Below are 24,787 nucleotides of genomic sequence, written 5' to 3'. Positions count from 1 at the left end.
TGCCTGCGACCTGCAAGAAAAGACAAAGAAAAGAGTAAATTTCAAGGACTTTGTTGACTTTGTTAACAAGCAAGTCAAGTACTTATTGCATCCCCTGTTTGGAAACATAAAAGAAAATGCCTCCAACACAAACGATTCAGTCCGACAGAAACCAAAGGCACAAAATACGGAAATGCCTAAAGTCAAAAAGGTTTTCACAACATCCATTGCCTCATCAGTGGAAAATAAAGATAAGAAGGAAAATGAGGAGAACTCAACATCAGGCAAAACAAAGGCTGTTTCAGTGGATGCCAATGGCAAACCATGTCTTTACTGCAATGGAGAACATCACAGCTTCACAGTCTGCAGAGGATTCAAGAGCAAGCAACACAAGGAAAAACTTGAGTTTTTGAGAAGCAAAGGTCTGTGCTTTGCATGCTTGAAACAAGGTCATATAAGTAGCAGCTGTAGAGAGAAGGCTCAGTGTCAAGAATGTTCTCGTTTGCATCCAACCCTGCTGCACATTACATTCAAAGACGCAAAGGGAGAAGCAGTGAAAGAAAGTAATGATCAGCAAGCCGTAACCAATGCTCTTGTTCAAACGTCAGAAATTTGTGGTGTCACTGGGGCCGGTAAAGAAGATTGTTTTCTTTCAGTCGTTCCAGTACAGGTCAAGGCACAGAAAGGAACCAAGATAGTAACAACGTACGCATTTTTGGATCCAGGAAGCTCTGCTACCTTTGCTACAGAGTCACTAATAAATGAGCTGAACATGAATGGATGCCACACAAGCATCTCATTGCGAACAGTGGGAAATGAGTCTGTGGTGAACACATGCATCGTGACAGGACTGGAAATCAGTAGCCTGGAAGGTGACCAGTTTATTGAGCTTTCAGAAGTGTTTTCACAAAAGGCCATTCCTGTGACTAAGGATAATATCCCACGCCAAGAGAATGTCATTAGTTGGCCTCACCTAAGGTGGTGTTTATATTAGACCGTATCAGCGGATCATCAGATTAACGTTTTTAAAACGATTCGCGTGCACACAGCAACGCCAATACACGATTCGCGTGCACACAGCAACGCCAATACACGGATACGCTAATCACATGACTAATTAGACGTCACGTCACATGATCCCAGTGCATATCGGGCATGCGCAAGTCACTCACCACTTGCAAGTGGAAGGATGGCAAGCGAACACCTTCTCCAGCAGATAAACACACCTGGCTGTGATGTTCATGTTCTCACTGAGTTTAAGCTCCTGAAGGAGGTAAATAAGTTGAAATGTGTAAATAAACCTCAGTGCGGCTCAGCGCTTCTTCCTGCGCTCCAAATCACTCCGCCCTGAACAGTGAGTGCCCTCTGGAGGGTGCGCACTCCGGCCCTGCGCAGCTCACAGAGCACGTGAGTGAAGTGCACGAGCAGTGATTCGGGACTGAGCCGCTGTGTGTGTGATCCCAATGCCAGCAAATCAGGAAGGTGGATGTCACAGTGACGTTGTCCAATGACGACATCAGCTAGAGCTCAGCACAGCGTTTCCTCGTTCCTCAATGTTTACACAGCACCGGATCAGATACGAACTGGGTTGAATACGTGGGCCCTGGCGGATTCAAGTTGTTCCGCCTGTGGAGTCATTTCCTGGCATTTTAATGTGCACGGACAGTGCATCCGCGACGAAAACGAGACGGATACGGTCTAATATAAACACCACCTAAAATATGTGAAACTTCCCGCTGTTGAAGCAGAAGTTAGATTACTAATAGGAGCTAACGTTCCCAAGGCAATGGAGCCACTTCAAGTGGTGAGTAGTGTGGATGATGGACCATATGCTGTGAGAACAGCATTGGGCTGGACAGTAAATGGACCTCTTAAAGGACGAAATGATGGACTGAAGACGAATATATCGGCAGCGGTTACAGCAAACCAAATCTCAGTAGCTAGGCTAGAAGAGCTTTGGCATCAACAATTCAAGCTGGACTTTCCCGATGCAGGGCAGAATGAAGACATTGAAATGTCCAAGGAAGATCACCAGTTTATTAACATGGTGTCTCAATTGGCACAACTGAAAGATGGTCATTACAGTATTTGCCTTCCACTGAGAAACAAATCATGTGCATGCCAAACAACAGATCAGTGGCAGAGCAATGTGCACTGAACTTAAGAAAGAGATTTTCTAAAGATGCAGATTATCATACAGAATATGTTGCATTTATGGAAGACATTGTCAAGAAAGGCTATGCAGTGAAAATAGACAGTGCTGAATGTGAACCGACTGAGGAAAGAACATGGTATCTGCTTCATCATGGAGTCAGACATCCAGTCAAGCGAAAGATGCACGTTGTCTTCGATTGTGCAGCAAGCTTTGCAGGAACATCACTAAATCAGCAGCTCCTACAAGGACCAGACCTGACAAGTTCGATAGTTGGGGTCCTCACAAGGTTCAGACAAGAAACCATAGCCATTATGGCTGACATGGAAGCCATGTTTTACCAAGTTGGAGTCAAAGAGGAAGACGCAAATCTACTAAGATTTCTCTGGTGGCCGGAAGGGAATTTTGAGAAAGAACTTGCCGAATTCAAGATGCTGGTGCACATCTTTGGTGCAACATCATCACCAAGTGTTACAATCTATGCCCTGCAGAACTGTGCAGCTGATTTTGAGGATGAATTCAGGCAAGAAGCCGCTACAATGGTAAAGAAATTTTTTTTTTTGTGGACGACTGCCTTAAGCCAACTGCTGATGAAGACACAGCAGTCACACTGTGCACCAACTTAAGAAACATGTTGGTGGAAGGTGGTTTTCAGCTAACCAAATGGTCAAGCAATAGCGGGAAGTTGCTCAACTCAATTCCTGAAGATGAGAGGGCACAAGGATTTCAAGACCTGGATTTGAATGTGGACAGTTTACCAATGGAGCGAGCACTGGGAATCCAGTGGTGTGCTGAGACTGATCAGTTTAAGTTCAAGATCAATCTCAAAGATCACCCACATACCAGGAGAGGCCTGCTTTCCTTTGTCAGCTCTATCTTTGATCCTTTGGGGTTTATAGCTCCAGTGGTCCTGCCCACCAAAAGAATTCTGCAAGATTTATGCTGGCAGAAATACAGCTAGGATGAAAGCTTACCAGATGATGCCATTAAAGAATGGACAAACTGGATTTCAGACTTGCAGCAGTTAGAGGAGTTTGGCATTGACAGCTGTATCAAGACAGAGGAGTTTGATGCACCAGTCTTCGCTCAGCTACACCACTTCGCTGACGCAAGTGAAGACATCTATGGAACAAGAAGTTACCTTGTGCTATGCTCTTCAACTGGTGAGACTCAATCCACTCTCATGATGGCGAAGGCACAGGTGGCACCCTTGAAATCTCCAACCATACCTAGAATGGAATTAACTGCAGCCTCAGTTGCAGTCAAGATGGACAAGTTGTTGAAGAAAGAGCTTGAATTGGAACTTCATGACTCAATATATTGGACAGATAGCACCGTTGTGCTGAAGTACTTGAATGGTGAAAGTACCAGATTCAAGACTTTCGTTGCTAATAGAGTGTCAGCCATTCTGGAGCACTCTCAAGCTTCACAGTGGATGTATATCAACCACAGCCTGAGCCCAGCAGATCATGCCTCCCGAGGTCAGTCTGTTGAAGCATTCTTAAAATATGAAAGCTGGCTTTCAGGACCGAGTTTCTTGCTCTGTGGTGAAGACCAATGGCCAAAGAATCCAGTTCCTGGAATGATAAATGTGGATGACCCAGAGGTCAAAAGAGTTGTTCAATCACATGTCATACAGATGCAAGAGCTCAAGGACCCGTTGGATCAGCTGATGATGTATTACTCATCCTGGACAAAGCTAAAGAGTTCAGTAGCCTGTTTTTTGAAATTGAAAGATCTGCCAAAATAATTGAAGGCAAAGAAAAAGACTGAACCAAGTTCATCAAGCAGGGAAAGAATGAATCAGTTCAAGAAAGATTATACAGGAACAAGATTTACATCTGAGGATTTGACCAAAGCAGAGACAGAAATTGTGAAATATGCCCAAAAGCAAGGATTCCAAAAAGATCTGGAAATGCTAAAAGAACAACAAAGGCTAAAGAAAAGTAGTTCGCTTCATAAGCTGAGTCCAGTGCTACAAGATGGACTTATGAGAGTGGGAGGCAGGTTGAGCCGCGCGGCAATGCCAGACGACTCAAAGCAGCAAGCCATCTTGCCAAAGGACTCACACATCACAAGGCTTGTTCTTAGACACATTCATGATGTTACAGCACATGCGGGAAGAAATCACATGCTGGCTCAATTGCGGCAGAGATTCTGGATCCCTGGAGCAAATGGAGCCATTAGGAGAATCTTGTCTAAGTTCATCACCTGTAAGAAGCTGCATGGCACAGCTGGCAAGCAACTCATGGCAGATCTATCAAAATGCAGGGTTCTGCCTGACAATCCTCCATTTATGAGAGTTGGCATCAACTATTTCAGCCCATTCCTGGTGAAAAAGGGAAGAGGACATGTAAAAAGGTATGGTGTCATCTTTACTTGTCTTGCCATTCGAGCAGTGCATTTGGAAGTTGCATCCTCACTTGACACTGATGCATACCTGAATGCAATTAGAAGATTCCTTGCGAGAAGAGGACAGGTCAGAGAGATGTATTCAGATAATGGGACAAATTTCAGAGCAGCTGACAGCAAGATGAAGAAAATGATAAGTGAGTAGAACACCAGTATGATTGAAAAACACTTACAACAGAAAGGTGTACAGTGGGACTTCAACCCTCCAACAGGTTCTCACCACGGAGGAACCTGGGAGCGGCTCATCCGCTCTGTGAGAAAGATTCTAAATGTCACAGTAAAGGAACAGCTGATAGATGAAGAGGGTCTCCACACCTTTTTGTGTAAAGCTGAGGCCATCATAAACAGTAGGCCTATAACAAAGGCATCTTCTGACATTAATGAGTTGGAAGCCTTAACCCCAATCACCTTTTGTTACTGAAAGTCAAACCTGAGTTGCCTCCAGGAGTGTTCAACAAAGATGATCAGTAGGCAAACCGAAGATGGAGACAAGTCCAGTATCTCACGGACATATTCTGGAAGTGCTGGTGCAAAGAGTACCTCACACAGCTCCAAGAATGTCAATGATGGTCAACACCTCAAAGAAACTTCTGTGTCGGTGACATGGTGCTGATTGTGGATGACACGTCACCCAGAAACCCCTGGCCACTTGGAAAGATCATAGAGACTTTTCCTGACAGGAGAGGCTCCGTTCGTCAGGTGAAGATCAAGACCCGGACCAAAGAACTTTTGCACCCAGTAACAAAGCTATGCCTGCTGCAAGAATCTGAGGGGGATTAATGGACTGTTCTGTGAAATTGCCCTGTCTGGGGTAGAGGAATATAGTTATGGACTGAAGCTAAAGTTGTTGTTCAGTTTTGACTAAGTTTAACTAAAAGCAAGATGATATGTGAATTAGTGTAGAGTCATTAGGCTCCTTCAGTTTAAGTTTTGAGTAATTGTCTCAATGGCATTGGTAACAACTGGGGGCCAGAAATGTAGGAGCCTAAATGCAGTCTATTTAAGTTAAAATAATTTAACATTTAAAAGGGTACAAGTTCATTAATACGATAAATATGATTTATAGTTTCATGATTTAAAAATGTTAAAATGCATTTGATTTGCTCTGTAAGGTTAAGACAGGACTTTTAATGTGATCCTGAAGCCCACTATTGGGGTGCTTTATTTTGATATGGGGGGAGTGAGGTGAAATAGGAAATAGAAAGGAGATTGGAGCGAAATAGTTTTTTGACCTCTCTCTTCACACTACACCCTCGAAATCTGTGTATATTTTATGGATAGCTTTCTTCATTTTTGTAATGTTGCTTTTAAGAGTTTTAAGTAAACAGTTAAACATAAGAAGCGGACTCGGACTAGGAAACTACAGAGTCATAAACATGGCTAGAAACAAACATGCCAGTGATAATGATAATACTTTGCAAAGTCTCTGTGTCCTTACATGCATGTGCAGATTGCACTCAAATCAGCATCAGGTGTTTCCCGTAATGACTGTATTCCAAGCACATGCACAACATGCTCTAAAGGATTCCCGAATATAAATGCACTTTTTAAGTCTCAGTGAAAGTTAGTCTATGCCGAGCTGCTGTGTTGCTTATGTTCACTTCACTGTATAAGAATGAGCACCTTGCTGCATTTGTGAAATTATTATTATTTTTTTAATTCTTACCTTCATTGAAATGAAGTGAGTATACCATAGGGTTTTTGACCTCTCCATTCGACACCAAGCCCCGCTGATTTTTTTCCCATTTTCCCTTCTATATTTAGAAATCTGTCTAGTTTTTTCCACCAATGATGAATTATCCATCCATCCATTATCTGTAGCCATTTATCCTGTGTAGGGTTGCAGGCTATCCCAGCTGACTATGGGCGAGAAGTGGGGTACACCCTGGATAAGTCACCAGGTCATCTCAGGGCTGACACATAGAGACAAACAACCATCCACACTCACACATACGGTCAATTTATAGCCACCAATTAGCTTAACCTGCATGTCTTTGGACTGTGGGGGAAACCGGAGCACCCAGAGGAAATCCACGCAGACATGGGGAGAACATGCAAACTCCACACAGAAAGGCCCTCGTCAGCCGCTGGGCTTGAACCCAGGACCTTCTTGCTGTGAGGCGACAGTGCTAACCACTACACCACCTGATGATGAATTACTTTTGGTAAATCAAAAAACCTGATTTCTTTGTTTCATTCAGAATGATTTGCACATCCAAAAATGCAGCAAAACCTTTCCATACCAATCAATAACAACTAACTCGTCTGAATGAAGCACTACAAGTGTGCCCCCTGTCATGGAGGTGTAGTTGCCATTGCTATGGGGGATCATGTGACAGTGCAAAGCCTCTATTGTGGTGGTCATTAAAAAATTGGAGACAGCAGGCTGTGGGTGGACTACTGGTTGCTCAATGCCAAGACAAGAAAGGATGTTTTTCCCTTATCCTGAATTGAGGAGTTGCTGAATGCCCTCACAAGTGCTCAGTGGTTTTCAATACTGGATCTTACAAGTGGGTGCAATCAAGTACTCATGGCAGAGAAAGACAAAGTGAAGATAGCTTTTGTATGCCTTTTGGGCTATGTGAGTTCAATCACATGCTCTTTTGCCTATGCACCAAGCACCTGTCAAGGGTTAATGGAGTGGATCTTTGGAGACTAGAGCTTCCATCCCTTGCTGCTATATTTGGACATTGTCATTTTTTTTGCCCTCCTTTGACCAGCAGCTCTAATGCCTTGACCTGTAATGGGTCTGCGCTTTCACTCATAGCACTGAAAGATTACAAAGGAAAGTACAGAAATGTGAAACTAGAAAATACCCCAGTGCTACTTAAAACATACACAGGAGAAAAGGTGACACCAGTGGGAAAAATCAAAGTGAAGGTGAAATATGAAAACAAAAAGAAAATTCTGGATTTATATGTGCTACCACATGGGGGTGTATCTTTGTTTGGACGTGATTGGCTGCAAATGATTCAGCTTAACTGGCAGTCCATTAAGTCTATGCAGATCAACCTGAATGAAAGCAGTGTAGCTACATAGGAAAAGTTGGACCTGCTACTTCAGTGTGTAGCACCAGTGTTTCAAGAGGGCATTGGAACTCTAAAACAAATGAAAGTACACCTCACAGTGGATGAACATGCATCACCCAAGTGCTTGAAAGCTTGTCCTGCCCTCTATATGTTGCATCTTAGAGTGGAGACAGAATTGAAATGGCTAGAAGACCAGAGCATTCTGTCTAAAGTTGAATGGTCAGACTGGGCAACACCAATTGTACCAGTAGTCAAGAAAAATGGCACAATAAGGCTGTGTGGTGACTTCAAAGTTACCATCAATCCAGTTTTACATGCAGACCAATACCCGCTGCCACACATCAAAGATATTTTTGCATCATTAGCTGGTGGGCAACATTTTTCAAAGATTGACTTGGCCCAAGTTTATTTACAAATGGATGATGCATCAAAGAAATATCTGACAACCAATATGCACAAAGGCCTTTTTCAATACAATAGGCTAGTTTTTGGCATTGCATCTGCCCCTGCAATGTGGCAGCATGCTACTGATCAGGTCCTACAGCACATCCCCAGCACACAATGTTACTTAGATGATATTATTGTGACAGGCCATGATGAAAGCTCTCATCTTGCTAATCTGGAGGCAGTCCTAACAAGATGAGCTGAATGTGGACTAAGAACCAATAAGGAGAAATGTGAGTTTTCCAAAGACTCCATTGAGTACTGTGGACACAGAATAGATCAAGAGGGCCTCCATAAATCTCAGGACAAAACTAATGCTGTTCTGAAAGTGCCTAAGCCAGTGGTTCCCAAACTTTTTTTCTCAAGCCCCCCTTTGATGATATAAGAACATTGTAAGCCCCCCACCCCTCACTGCACCCGATCCCACCCACCCCAAATCTATCGCACCTTCTTTGTTTTGAATAAATTGAATAATATATAAATGCTATATAAAGATCTTTTCTTTCTAAAATATGTACATATCACTTCACATTTCAATTTCACAGTTTTTATTGTTTGTTATGCTGAAAACTAGCAATACTAACAAACTTTAAATTGAACTCTAGTATTCATTCAGCATTCAGACAGTATTACATTCTTGAATATGTGTTCAGGTAAATTTAACTTCATGTTTTAACATTTAATTGAGGAATAGTGCAACACCAACAAATTCCAAACTGAAATGAAAACTTTATGTGCATGCTATTTCTGCAGTGACCTGCATCAACATCATTCAAAGTGCTACATATGAATCAGTGACTGGTGTGGGCTTGCTTTGTTTTGCAAATTTTTTTCAAAGCGGGGTTGCTGTTTGGAAATAGCCACTCTCAGTTCATGTTCAATGTTCAACTTAGATCTGTATTTGGTCTTGATTGCAGCAACTGCAGAAAACCCTGTTTCACATAAATAGGATGTGGCAAAAGGCAACAGTATGTCCATAGCTCTTTGGCCAAGTAGTGGGTAGTCTTTCTCCACTCCAATCCAAAACACAGCCAGTGAAGTGGATGTGAATTGTAATCTCTTTCTTGAGTCAGATGTCATGTCAATGTACTGTTCTTCCTCTGTGGCACTGAGGTCTGCAGGTACAGTTGCTTGAAAGGGGTCTCGTATCCAGTCATATTTTGCAGAATCCTCAGGGAAGTACCTCTGAAAGTGCTTTTGCAGGGCCGAGATATGAGCCTTCATACATGGAAGAATTGTATTTTCCAGCTCATTTTTGTCAAGGTATGCTTTCAGGTTTTCAAATGAGTCCACGTTTCCCTCTGCAAGCCTTCTCTCCCACATCTTCATTTTTTTTGTGAAAGAAGTTATTTTGTCTGTGAGTTGTGGAAGATGAGTGTTGGTGCCTTGCAACTGTAAATTCAGTTCATTTAGCTTCTGAAATATGTCACTCAGATAGGCAAGCTTTTGTAAGAACTTTTTATCATGAAACTTGCGGGCAAGGCCATGCCCTTCTTCAGTCAAGAAAACTCCAATCTCATCCTTCAGTTCAAAAACCCTGGACAGAACCTTCCCTCGTGAAAGCCATCTACAGTCACTGTGCCACAACAGAGCTGTGTGCTGAGATCCCATTTCTTCACATATTGAAGATAAGATTCTGGATTTCAGGGGTCTGGTTTTTATGTATTTGACTGTTGTGATGACATCTGTCAACACTGAGTTTAGCTCAGGACTTAGCTCTTTGGAGGCAAGTGCCTCTCTGTGAAGCAGGCAGTGTGTCCACTGTGCTTTGGGGGAGACACGTCTGATGAGAGCTTGCAGTCTGCTGTGTTTACCAGCCATCGCCTGAGCCCCGTCTGTACAAACTCCCACACAGTCCTCCCACTTCAGGTCTGCCTCTTTCAAATATGTGTCAATAATTTGGAAAAGTTCCTCTGCAGTGGCTCTGTTAGGGATATATTTGCAGAAAAGCAAATCCTCTTTTATATCTTCCTCGTCAATATACCTGACGTATGTTATTAGCAGACTGTCTTTATTACTGTCTGTTGCCTCATCCATTTGCAGCGCAAAACGACCATCTTTTATCTTTTCAATAAGCTGCTCTTCCATATCTGCAGAGAGGTCACTTATACGTCTTGAAATAGTGTTGTTTGACAATGGGATAGTTTTCAGTTTACTGGCAGTTGATTCATCAATTAGAGTTGAAACCATGTCAATAGCTGCGGGTAGTATTAACTCCTCCGCTATGGTGTGCACTTTTTTGCACTGGGCGACTCTGAAGGCTACCTTGTAAGAAGCGAGTTGTGCTTTTGCAGGGACAGATGCACTTTGGACAAAGTGACTCTGCTGGGCACGACAGTTTTCCAGTTTCTTTTTAAAAAACTCAAGGTGCTTGTTCACATGTTCGGGATGGTGGGTTTCCAAGTGTCTTTTCATTTTATTGGGCTTTAAACTGTCGGCCACTAGTATTTTTAGACACACAATGCACTGCGGTCTCTCTTCTTGGCCTACCACAGTGCTTGTAAAGCCCAGGGACAGATATGCCTCATCGTATTTTCTTGTTTTTACCTTTTTCTTTTCCGTTGTTGTGGGGGTCGCATCGCTTGTTACATTTGACTTGCCATCTGATTTTCGCTTTGCGCCTGTCACAAACCTGTCCATCTTTACTTTTCACTCTACTTCTCACTCTACTTTTCACTCTTAGGTTACTTATCACTCTACTTTTCACGTCTTCTTCTTCTACGGTTTCTGCAGAACAAACGTCGTTCGTTCTTCTTGTTTATTTTATTGCGGTTTGCAAACCCAGTGAAGGTAAGTGCATTACCGGGATTAGCTGGACTGGAGTGTATAGCAGGAGATCCTTTGACGTCCCCCCTGCAGTTCCACTGCACCCCCCCCAGGGGTCGCGCCCCCCCCAGTTTGGGAACCACTGGCCTAAGCCCTGCAACATTACCCAGTTTTGTTCATTTTGGGGTCATTCCATGTCAAATCTCCAAATGCTCCCACTTGACATTTCAGATTTGGCTGAAAAAAATCCAGGAGGTTCACACACTTCCCAATAGAAAATGTCCCAAATTTTAGCTCCCAACTCCTTATAGTTTTGTCATTAAAAAATATTTTTGCAATTAACCTTGGACCCGTTTTGAGCAGAGTTTTTTGGGGAGCCACTTTGCTGTATCTAGAAAAGTATTTAAGATAGGTCCTTCAAATTTTCAAGGGTCAAAATCTGGCAACAGTACTTATAGAATATGAACTTTTACATGTGTGCTTTTGGTTTATCATATAATTCTGGGGGCTTGAATTTTCTCAGAAATTCTACACTATGCTCTGTGGCAGCATATTTGAAGGACTGTGGAAAGTGCAATTTCAAAGACAGAGACTTGATATTGCACATACACCTTTCCATATATACTGTGTACTTTGTCTTCTAAAACTGCCCCTCTGTGATGAGCGGTTTGGAAGATATTAATGTTTAAAAATGGAAAAAAATAATTTGGTGATGTTTTTGGCATGTTATAGCAAAAAAAATGACAGTATCCACCAACATGAAATTGACTGTTTTAGAAAGATTAGATGTCTGTTTTTAACATATCCAAAATTTGTGATGGTGTTCTGCCTTATTTTTGCAAAATGATTTTTTAAAAATGTGGTGTTCGCATACACGCACAGCATTCATGACCTATGAAAGCATTTTCAAATGCTAACAAAATGCCCTGAATTTACAACACACAGCTTAAACTCAACAAAATGCTTCATTTGGTGCATGGTCAACTATACCTGAAGGATAACCTATATGCAACCTTTAGATACTGAAATATTGGCGCTCCAATATGGGTGAAAACTGAAACTTGTTTTCATTACATTTCTGTTGTACCATAATTTAGAAGAAAAAGCAAGCTGTATGCTTCAGTTAGTATTTATCCTTGATAAAAAGTATTTGACAGTCCAGTAGAATTGATTATTATGATTATTATGATTTATTATTTATGACACTTATTGAATTTATTAAATTTATTATAAAGCTGGTAACTTTGGGACAACTCTTGTAAATTATTTGAACTCTTTCATGAAACTTTCAGATGCTTTGATGTGACATTCCTTAAGTGTATATACACATCCAGTTGTAGTGCTAGGAACAACTATTTTAGAAATGATGTGTTGCACAGGTACCCAGCACAAATCTTCTCTCCTGGGCCAGAAGAAACTTTTTGCTGGGCCGTGTGGATGCATGAATTGTATCAGAACATCTTGCTGGGCTTCAGATGCCTCTCTGATGCTTCCAACCCACCAGTGATGGTCATAAACACAGGTTATATATTGGCCAGGTATCATGTCACTGATCTGGAAGCCCTGTGAAACTTCTTCATCTACATGTTCTGCCTCATAGTTGACTAAAAATCCAGGAATTCCAGACACTCTGCTGATCTCAAGTGTTGTTGCATTGACTGGCTTGAAACAGTGATTATCTCTAGTACCTGACACTGTGACTTTCACTGTGACTTTCCAGCTCGTCAGCCATGGACTTCACACTTTCTTTACTGATCCAGATAAATTTTACCCCAAGATGCTTTTTTCTGCCCATTTGAAGAGGTCTTCGGGGTTAGGATGTGGTTTGTAACAGTAGCCTGCAGGCTCGCTCGTGCAGCATCTTGCTTTACTGTGCCACCTATTCCATCACACGGAGACTTACCATGTGATGTTCCAAAGAAGTTCTATTCTGCAGAAACACTGAAGTCAGAGGAGTGATACAATAGATTGATAAAGCTTTTGCAGTTTTTATACTGAGAAGCAGCCCCATCACTGAAATAGTCAATTTTCTTCAAAGTGGGCAGCAATTTCTTAACTTCAGGTATAACACTGCACAGAAAAGTGTACACAGCTTCTGTGTCATGCTTAAGACAATCACTTACTATGCACATGCTTGAACATCTCAGCTGCTCATCTTCCTTGTAGTATATTGCAAAAGGATGCAGGGTACACTGGGAGTTATCCCAGTGGTAACCCTGGGTGGCATCTTGTACGACAAAAGAGTAATTCTGAGCAAAGTCAAGAAGTACGATACACTCATCTGACTGAAGTTGTTCCTTCAGTTGATGCAAGTGATGACTCTGATGCCTTGCTATGAAATGACGAACAGATCGTTGGTTCACTTTTTCCATTAGTAACTCCAGGTATTCCTCTGTAGATATAGTGTAGTCCTGTAGAGTAGTTCTGTCAGTTGTCACCCACTGCTTGAAGCTTATGTTGTCCACTTCAGCACTTGCTTTTTCATACAAAAAAATCTTCTAGAATAGTGGATCCTGGGCACTCTTCACACCTGTGTAACATGCATTCCATGTTCTGTGTGGAACACAGAAGATGGTTCAGGAGATCAGTGTGGGTGATTTTCTCTCCTTGGTTTGCAATCGGGAAAGCAGAAAGCATTAACTTCACATCCTGATGGTACACACAAACACAAACAGACTGCGTCCCTCTTGCACCTACAGTTATGCACTCCTTGGGAAGCAGTGAGCAAAATGTGGAAATTCCTATCTTCACGTCATGGTACGTTTCCTTGATCAACTGGAAGACTTCATTCAGATTCATTAATATCAATATTTTCTGCTTGTGCACTCTCTTGTCTCCTTCTTTTACACTCAAAGTATTTTTTTACCAGGCAATGGTCTAGAAATATCATCCCGATGGAAAAATGCAATGACTTTGTTGACAGTGTCAGTGCTCAAAGGTTTTCCCATTGCAGGTGTGACTTCTTCAGGCAAAATACCATGTTCTAAATGTAGATCTCTAGCTTGTCTGACTAGATGCTCACCAACACCAAATTCATCCATGGTCTTTGCAATACTCCAGCTTTGTGGTACTAGAGTTAATAACTCGATCTGCTGTTGCTTTCCAGTTGTGAGTGGTAACCTTTGCTTCAAAGCTGCCACAAGGTAATCAACATCACTCACATAAGTAGATGATGTAGCCATCGCAGGAGCAGCACATGATGTTGAAGGAATTGCAGCACAGCAAAATGGCATTTCCTTCGTCTTATCATGAACTTCTTGAACTTTTCTCTGAATATAGATTTCCTTATCCCTGGCACTGACTCGTGAAATTTTACATGGGGAAAGACCAATAGCAGTGAAGCTCTCATCCAGTTGGTCTTTTATGTATTCCAGTTGTACATAGCCCTGATCAACGTGTTGTTGCAATGGAACACTGGCTGACAGCCCATACATGTGTTTCTTGCACTGCAGGCATACTTTCATTCCAGCCTTTACTGATGTCTTTTCAATGGCCTCTGCTTGGGACAAAGAGATGGTGCAAAGATTTTTCTTTGTGGGTCTTGCATGCAAGTTATATGGATTGCAGCAGTTTCTTTGTAGAGAAGAGTATAAATCCAGGTTTATTTTCCTGTGGTACAGACATACAGTTGCATCATGTGGTACATCATCCTCCAAACCACACCTGTGCTTCAGGAGCATTTGGTCATCATTTGCCAGTGAAGTGATAGATATCAGCTGGCTTGGTCTGAAACAATAAAAGCATAACATTTGATAAAGGTGGTCACTCATATTAAATTGACTCATACTACATTCACAATTATCAGGAAAGTTTAAAGCAAGTTAAAATACTTGTGTTCACCACATAAGTAAGTCAGTAACATCTAGATCCTGAGGAGAAGCTGCAACATTTAGTTGCAAGAAAAAATATTAATGTAAAGTGACACTTACATAGCATAACTCTTGGTGTAATCCAACCTGTGGCAGTCTTCAGTACATCCCAACACAGTGCCAATAAAACATGGAGCCAGTGATGCCATCTTGAAGATTTGGAGCCTGTGCACTCTAGTCATTTAAATCGTAAATCTGATTGCAAGAGGCTCGTTCTGAATATAGGTGTGAACAATTACCAAAGTGCTTTGGAATCTGATTGCTCAAACCACATGTGGAGGTGGTTTGAGACTCTTGTATCCACATTAGGCCACTCATTTTTGATTTTTAGGTTCATGGATCCGCCGACGTGAGATAAAAACTACCGCTGAAAAAATAAAAAGTCTATGTGTACTTTTATTTTTATTTGAACTGCCAAAACTTGCAATTAGTAGATTGATGATTTTTTTTTGACAACGTAATAGCTTCCTTGTAACAGCATTATATACCCAGTACTAATAGATCTACTGCATTCGGTGGGAAAATTCCCACTGGTAATATGAGTATACATTTGCGTTCGGTACATATCCTACCATGGTCACGGTGTGCAACAATCTAACCGCAGATGACTTGCAAAGGTTCAAGGTCGGTATCGGAAAAAAAGCCTTTCCCAGTTAACACTGGGGAATAACATGTTGTAAACACTGTTCGTTGTAAATTTCTGACTGGGATACTGGCAATTACCATTGGGAAGTTGCTTATCGAATTCACCAGCATGATGGCAAAATGGCTTCAGTCAGTTCTGATCGTTATGTCAGCATTTCATGCGGAGATCGCAAATCGTTTCATCGAGTGGATTTGTTAAGTGGACAGAACGTCGGTGAATACATATCGCAAGAATTAAATGTAAGCAAAGAAATGATAAAATGTGTGTACGCTTCCACGAAGGAGGGTAGATCCGATACCGGTACTAGAGCAGTGCTCGACATGCCAGTGGTAACCTTAGTCAGAGACTTTGACTGCTCCTATATTACTGTTGAGCTTGAAGAAGACGGAGACAGCACAGGCGCTATCGAATGTGAACTGGACGTCAGACATCCGTCAGCACTCGATGTGCTCATGGCAGCATCACGCTCATACGACCACTTGCCTTCACAGAAGTAAGTACTGCCTGGGAATACTAATCAGTGATCAAAACCATTCACTATATATCTATAACTTAGTACAAGCATTATATTTTTCTAATACAAATTAGACCTAGATGGTCTAAATATGAAAGCGTGGCAATAATTCAACGTATTATCGCTCAGTAAATATTGTAATGTTTAGTATATTATAGCAGGGCAAATGCCCCAGACCGGCCAGGATAGGCCGTCGTAAGGGGACATTATGCCCAACTTTTTATTTTCTGAATAGAATTTAGAAATACCCCCATCCGGTTTCTCCCAAATCTGCAGGTGATTTCATCTCCTAATTAAAAATGCCTTGAGTCCATACTGCTAAATCAGTTTTATATTTAAAATAAACACATTAAATCTTCAATATAACTCCGGTAAAATATTTTTGATATTATTCATGATTTTAATATGAAATATTGATATTTAGGAAAACATAATTTGGATAATATAAGGTAAATATACAGGTATGGTAGTTTTTTTTCTTTTATTGGTGATGGTAGCAATCCTATCTAGTGCTGGTTTTAAACACAAGCTTGCATGTAGTACTAGTCTGTAGATGGAATGACTGAATGTCTATATAGATATATATATATATATATATATATATATATATATATATATATATATATATATATATATATATACTTACATACATATATAATGATTCTATGAAATGCATGTATTTACATATCAAATATTGATAGCTCATGTACACTGCTATTGAATATCACTGTAAATGTTGATAATATTCAACAGCAGCAGTGCAACAAAAAAAGGAAGAATACGGCATAGTGAGGCCTATCTGCATAAACTGCCTTGTGGCAGGAAAGGAAATTGTCTGCAGGAATGCTGTTAAAGTAGTCAAAAAGAAAAGGATGCGAGTCCAGTTTTGGACATGAACTGACTTTTGCAGACGTTGGGACCAATAGACTATTATGTGTCGAACCTGCTCATCAGTAATTAGTGACTGGACATGAACTGACTTGCAGATGTTGGGTCCAATAGCCTATTTATATGTGTCGAACCTGCTCATCAGTAATTAGTGACTGTTCATAATGTTTTCTTGAACTTTAATGAAACATTTAAATCTTTTTGCATTTTCTGAATTCTACCTTCTGTTGATACAACTTGTTTCCAATGAAACCTGGTCATAAAGCGTTCTGTCTGAACTTTTAAGAATTAAAAATTAAAAGTTGAAATTCGTTTTTCATATTTTTGATATTTGTGTTAAATATAACTGTAGTGACTATATATATATATATATATATATATATATATATATATATATATATATATATATATATATATATATATATATATATATATGTGTGTGTGTGTGTGTGTGTGTGTGTGTGTGTGTCTTTAATTTATTTTATTTTCTAATCCCGACATTGAAAATTTGCCATTTGAAAAAAAAGAAAAAACAGACATTGACACTTTTATTTTTATTTCGACCGACATACTCTAAAATGTGTTGAAAAAATCCGTGAACCTAAAAATAAAAAATGAGTGGCCTTATGTTCTGTAGTGTGAATGCTCAATTTGACACATTTCTATTTCTATTATCTAAAGATTACATATAGGTTATCCTTCAAGTATAGTTTACCATGAATCAAATTAAGCATTTTGTTGAGTTTAAGCTGTGTGTCATAAATTCGGGGCATTTTGTTAGCATCTGAAAATGCTTTCATAGGCCATGAATGCTGTGCGTGTATGCAATCACCACATATTCAAAAAATCATTTTGCAAAAATAAGGCAGAACACCATCACAAATTTTGGATATGTTAAAAACAGACATCTAATCTTTCTAAAACAGTCAATTTTATGTTGGTGGATGCTGTCATTTTTTACTATAACATGCCAAAAATGTCACCAAATTATTTTTTTCCATTTTTAAACTTTAATATATTCCAAATCACTCATCACAGAGGGGCAGTTTTAGAACACAAAGTACACAGTATATATGGGAAGGTGTATGTGCAATATCAAGCCTCTGTCTTTGAAATTGCACTTTCCACAGTCCTTCAAATATGCTGCCATGGAACGTAGTGTAGAATTTCTGAGCAAATTCAAGCACCCAGAATTCTATAATAAACCAAAATTACACATGTAAAAGTCCATATTTCTACAAGTACTGGTGCCAGAGTTTGACCCTTGAAAATTTGAAGGACCTATCTTAAATACTTTTCTAGATACAGCAATCTCAATGTGGCTCCCCAAAACACACTGCTCAAAACAGGTCCGAGATTAGTTGCAAAAAGATTTTTTTTATGACAAAACTATAAGGAGTTGGGAGCTAAAATTTGGGACTTTTCCTGTTTTGAAGTGTGTGAACCTCCTGGAATTTTTTCAGCCAAATCTGAGATGGCCGAGTGGGAGCATTTGGAGATTAGATATGGAATGACCCTTTTGGGTCTGGTCAATTACTGTCATAAATTCCTGCCAAATCTAGCAACAGTACTTCATCCATTGAACAACCTCTTGCAATCAAAGATGGCCTGGAAATGGACCAAACACTGTGACCTGACATTGAAGACAGCAAAAGAACTGATAACATCAGAAAAAGTCTTGACACACTACAATCCAGACTTACTGCTTTGCTTGGCATGCGATGCCTTGCCATATGGCATCAGTGCTGTCCTTTTGCACAAAATGCCAGATGGCTCTGAATGTCCTATAGTATTCGCATCTAGGTCTTTAAATGCTGCTGAAAAGAATTGTACACAAATTGACAGAGAGGGACTGAGCCTTGTTTGGGGTGTGAAGAAATTCGATGAATATTTGTATGGAAAATGCTTCACATTAATTACAGATCACCAGCCTTTGTGGCCACTTTTAACCCAATAAAATCCATTCTGGCTATGACTGTAACCCGCTTACAGAGATGGGGATTGTTCTTAGGTGGACATGACTATGTGATTGAGTACAAGGGAATGACACAGCATGAAAATGCTAATAGACTCTCACATTTGCCATGTGAACCTGAGGACAGTACATCTTCAGATCCAGCTGAGATGTTTCACTTGGCCCATATGGAGAACTTACCTGTTACCAGTGCATAGATCACGCAAGAAACTAGTAGAGATCTAACTATGGCAAAAGTCTTTGAGCTAACGGTGAAGGGGTGGCCTGCCAAAAACACAGTGGGCTTGCCTGAATACTTCAGTCAACATGAGCAACTATCTGTGTGTCATGGGTGCATTATGTGGGGCACCAGAGTTATAGTGTCACCCAAACTGCGCTCCAGAGTCCTTGAAGCACTTCATGAGGGACACATGGATGTTGTAAAGATGAAGAGCCTTGCTAGGAGCTACATATGGTGGCCAGGCATTGATCTTCAGATAGAGGATTTAGCAAAGACATGCTCTGGATGTCAACTGACACAAAAGCAGCCTCCACTTGCCCCTGTCCACAGCTGGGAGCTGCCAATGACTCCATGGCAAAGGGTCAACATAGGCTATGCTGGGCCATTCCTGGATTGAGTGTTTTTTGCCATGATTGATGTGTATTCAAAGTGGCCAGAAGTCTTCATAGTGCCACAGCCACAAAAACAGTTGAAGTCCTCCGCACACTGTTTGCAAGAACAGGGTTGCCTGAATGTCTGGTTATTGACAATGGCAGTCAATTCACATCAGAGGAATTCCAATCATTCATCCAGAAGAATGGTATCAAGCATAGCATTGCTGTACCTTATCATCCTGCCACAAACAGGCTTGCTGAATGCTTTGTCCAGTCATTTAAAAAATTCAATGGAAACAATAGCAAATGCTTAAATGTCACTGCCAGAAAAGATGGCAAAGTTCCTACAAGCATACTGAAATACTGACCATGCTACAACAGGCCAAGCTCTGGCTGTATTGTTCATGGGAAGGCAGCTGAGGTCACACTTAGATCTGCTAAAGCTTGACCTGTGTAGAGATGTGATGCACAAACAGTCCATCAAAGCTGGAATATGTCATGTCAGAAACTTTGTAATTGGACAGCAAGTGTTGGCAAGGGATTACCATCAGTCAAGGTAGAAATGGCAGCGTGGTGAGATCCTGTCCAAGACAGGGCCTTTGACATACACTATGAGGATTGGACATGATGTCATTTGGCAGTGTCATGTTGATCAACTGCTAGATGCAACAGCTCACAATACGACCAACAAAAACAGAGAATGACATTCTTGTTCCTGAGGATTCTGATGAATTCATGTTCACAGCATCAGAGACACCTCCTGATGATGATAACCACACACCCATTAGTGTGGCTAGCCCCAAGGTTCCTGTTCAGGGCTCTGATCCTCAAGAGCGACACTACCCTGAGAGAGCTCACCATCCTTCTCAAAGGCTGGACTTGTAAAAAAAAGTGATAGAGCTATGCATTGTCATTGTCTCATGTTGAATGTGTGTGTTTAGTGTTTAAGTGTTCAGCACTGATGTTAAGATTTGTATGTAGTAACCAAGTTTTACTTGCTCATGGGTTTGAGTTTTCCATTGAATTTTGTATTATGAGATAGACATCAATGCTGCAAGGGAGGAAATGTTATGTTCACATAAATATGGGAACTACTTTTGTTAAGTTCAAGGAACCACTTTTCTGTTCTGCGTATGATACTTGATATGTAGTACTGAGCGGCGAATTGATTGAGTGAACTAGAGTAATAGTGCATCCACACTAAAAGAAAAGGCAATGTAATGTTTCTGCAGAAAAACCCAGTAAAGACATCTTTAACTTGACTTCAGTGTTCATTGAATGTATGTTGGGAAAGTGCAAAACACAACAACCTGGTAGTGACTCGGCTCAAAGAATACAACATGAAGTTGAAGCTGAAAAAATACCACTTCTTTCAATCCAAAGTCAGACACCTAGGTCAAGTAATATCAGCACTGGGCGTAGCCACTGATCCTTCCAAAATTGGTGCAGTGGCAGAATGGCAAAGACCTACCACTTGCACCAAGCTACAGTGATTCCTGGGTTGTGCATTCTACTATTGTCATTGTGTGGTGGGCTTTGCAAAGTATGCTGCCCCACTCCATCACTTGGTTGCCAAATTGCATGGCAACATGAAGAAACGAAAAACCCTTGGAAAAGGTGCAATAAGTGACTGCTGGAACAGTGACTGTGAAAACACATTCCAAACACTCAAAAGCTTCCTGGTGTGTGTTCAAGTCATAGGCTATGCTGACTTCACCAAACCCTTTGTCCTTAAAATTGACACCAGTCGTGCTGGACTTGGAGCCACGGGTGCAGATAGAGGGGGGGACGGGGGGGATTCGTCCCACCCAGACTTAAATTCACCTCGTTTGGTCCCCCCCACTTATAGGGAGGAAAAAACATCTATGCTGTCTTTCTTTGCATAAGGCAAACCTCACGGAAAAATCAAAAGACTAATTACCATTCGGTTTATTGAGGTGCACAGCAGTACAGACAGTTGCAACTGCGCAGACTGCACAGGTTGCGAGCTCGAGCTTGGTTGCTATGGTTACCCACAAGTTTGACAGGCATATCGGGGACAGCGCCTCCTAGTTCAGGACCCCAACACGGCATGATGAAGGGTGCCAAAAGGCAGAAAACGATTGCATCGTTTAAAAAAAAAAAGACTAAGTAAACTGTGCCTTACTTTATCATATCACCTTGCAATTTTTTGATAGTCTGTTCAAAGTAACATCGTAGTGAAAGTAAAATCATACGGAGTAGAGATGCCTTTCTGGTAGCCTCCTTCTTTCGGTGGTAGCCTGTAGATACAGTGCTCAGAAGGCAGTTTTAATGTTTAATCTGGCGTTCCCTGCCATAATTTCAGCGAGCATATTGTTTCATAAGGAAACTTTGCAAAGAGTTGTTGACTGACTGCCGCTCACGCAACACACAGGCATAGTTAGAAAGTCAGGATGCACTGGTTTACACTTTACACACACACACGTAGCCCAGCCTCTCGCTATGGTTAACAGTTGGAACTTAGCGGTTTTAAAACTAGTTTTGCAGTTTTGCAATTTCTGTGCGTGATGATAATGTGTAAACTTTGGATTTCCATAGGCTATGTTAAAATGTTATCATTGTCCTGGCCTGCAGGTAGTTCCTGGTGATGGCAGTGAGGGAGGTGAAATAACATGTATACACACTACCGTTCAAAAGTTTGGGGTCACCCAGACAATTGTGTTTTCCATGAAAAGTCACACTTTTATTTACCACCATAAGTTGTAAAATGAATAGAAAATATAGTCAAGACATTTTTCTGGCCATTTTGAGCATTTAATCGACCCCACAAATGTGATGCTCCAGAAACTCAATCTGCTCAAAGGAAGGTCAGTTTTATAGCTTCTCTAAAGAGCTAAACTGTTTTCAGCTGTGCTAACATGATTGTACAAGGGTTTTCTAATCATCCATTAGCCTTCTGAGGCAATGAGCAAACACATTGTACCATTAGAACACTGGAGTGATAGTTGCTGGAAATGGGCCTCTATACACCTATGGAGATATTGCACCAAAAACCAGACATTTGCAGCTAGAATAGTCATTTACCACATTAGCAATGTATAGAGTGGATTTCTGATTAGTTTAAAGTGATCTTCATTGAAAAGAACAGTGCTTTTCTTTCAAAAATAAGGACATTTCAAAGTGACCCCAAACTTTTGAATGGTTGTGTGTATGTGTATATATATATATATATATATATACACACACACACACAAAATGGAATCATTTGCTGACAGCTCAGTCCCCCCCAGTTCAAAAATCCTACCTGCGCCCCTGCTTGGAGCTATGTTATCCCAGGAGCAGGACGGAAAGTGACAACCCATTGCCTTCGCCAGCATTGGCCTTAGACCCACCGAATGGAACATGTCTAACTACAGCTTGAGAAAACTGGAATTCTTGGTACTGAAATGGGCAGTGACCGAAAAGTTTCAGGAGTATCTGCTGCAGAATAAATTTGTGGTTTTCACTGACTACAACCCCCTTATCTACCTGTAGTCAGCAAAACTGGTTGCAGTGGCGCAACGGTGGGCATCATAGTTGGCAGTCTTTGATTCTGAAATCAAATACTGATCTGGTCCATCCAACAGCAATGCAGATGCTCTATCACACTGGTAACATTCCCTGAGGACATCTTCTGTAGTGCCAGGGTCGAAAGTACCAGATGGAGTTCATGACCAGACAAAACCCATGCCCCAAGTTTCTCATTTTGCTGCTGCCACCTGTCAAGCCATAGCTGCATTTCCATCATGATTCAAAGCTGATCTCATAGTGCTCCAGGCCAGTGACCCAGTGCTTGGTGCATTCTTGCAGCATTGGAGAAGAGGAAAACCACCAACAAAACAAGAAATGGCCACTGTTTGTAAAGGCACATGAAAGTTAGTGCAACAGTGAGCCAGAATAAAGTCAATTGATGGTGTTCTTTATCGCCAAACAAAGCCTCCTGGAGAAGGACATATTCTCCTCCAACTGCTGCTATCACAGTGCTTGCAAAATGAGGTCCTTAAAAGCCTCTGTGATGATTATGGCCATCAAGGCATTGAATGCACCACGAGACTGGTGAGGCAGGTTTTTTTTGGCCATTTAGGGGAAGTGACATTGAGAGATACTGTCAAGAATGTAAGTGTTGCACTCGAGCTGAAGCAGTTCAACCAAAAGTTCGAACATTCAGGGGGCCTGGTGGCCTCAAAACCACTTGAAGTCAGCACCATCGATTTCACCATGTTGGACATGATGTCCACCTCCCATCCCATTCATTCTGGGCACACCTCTTTTACTCACTATTATATATATATATATATATATATATATATATATATATATATATATATATATATATATATATATAAAATATGAATAAATCAATCCATCCATTATCTATAGCCGCTTATCCTGTACAGGCTTGCAGGCAAGCTGGAGCCTTTCCCAACTGACTATGGGTGAGAGCTCGGGGTACACCCTGGACAAGTCACCAAGTGATCACAGGGCTGACACATAGACACAAACAACCATTCACACTCACTCACACCTACGGTCAATTTAGAGCTACCAAGCTCTAAGCTTGGTGCACTAAGCTGCATGTCTTTGGACTGTGTGAGAAACCGGAGCACCTGGAGGAAACCCACGCAGACACAGAGAGAACAGGCAAACACCACACAGAAAGGCCTTCATCGGCTGCTGGGTTTGAACCCAGGACCTTCTTGCTGTGAGGTGATAGTGTTAAAGGAACAGTCCACCGTACTTCCATAATGAAATATGTTCTTCTCTGAATACTAACACCTTCTGCGCGCTTCGACAGCGCATTGATACCTTCAAGGTATCAATGCGCTGTCGAAGCGTCCAGAAGGTGTTAGTACGCCTGTCATTATAGTGCAGACTTTCCATAGCATAGAAAATCGCCACATTTCAATTTGTGTAACTGAACTTTGTTTCATGTCACTGGTCATATAAACCTATGTAAACAGGAAAAATGTGGAAGAGTTTGGTCGCATCTAACTACAGCCCCAAAAAATACCATTGGCCATGCTGAGCCTAGCTACATTGCTAACAGGAGTAACAGCGCGTCTGACTGACTGGGAGGTCGCACAAAGCTCGGAGAGGTACGGATCAGCTCGTCTCAATTCAGAGAAGAACATATTTCATTATGGAAGTACGGTGGACTGTTCCTTTAAGCACTACACCACCATGCCACCTTAAATATATATATATATATATATATATATATATATATATATATATATATATATATATTAGGGCTGTCAAACGATTAAAAAAATTAATCGCGATTAATCTCAGAATTTCATGTAGTTCATCGCAATTAATTGCATTTTTTAAAATCTATGTAAATTAATAAGGCTTTTAAAGTGAAATGTTACAATTAAAATGGTGAACACATTTTATGCTAAAAGTACTTGTTAAAAACTGCTGGGACAAGAGAAAATGGTAAGGGAGTTTATTCACTCACATACTAGGCAGTACTGAACATACAAAACACAAAATTGGATTTTGTGATGGATTAGGGA

Source organism: Neoarius graeffei, chromosome 6 (genome assembly GCF_027579695.1).
Source record: "Neoarius graeffei isolate fNeoGra1 chromosome 6, fNeoGra1.pri, whole genome shotgun sequence".
Taxonomy (NCBI): domain Eukaryota; kingdom Metazoa; phylum Chordata; class Actinopteri; order Siluriformes; family Ariidae; genus Neoarius; species Neoarius graeffei.
The sequence above is the reverse complement of the archived record's forward strand: the minus strand, read 5'-3'. Positions refer to the sequence as shown.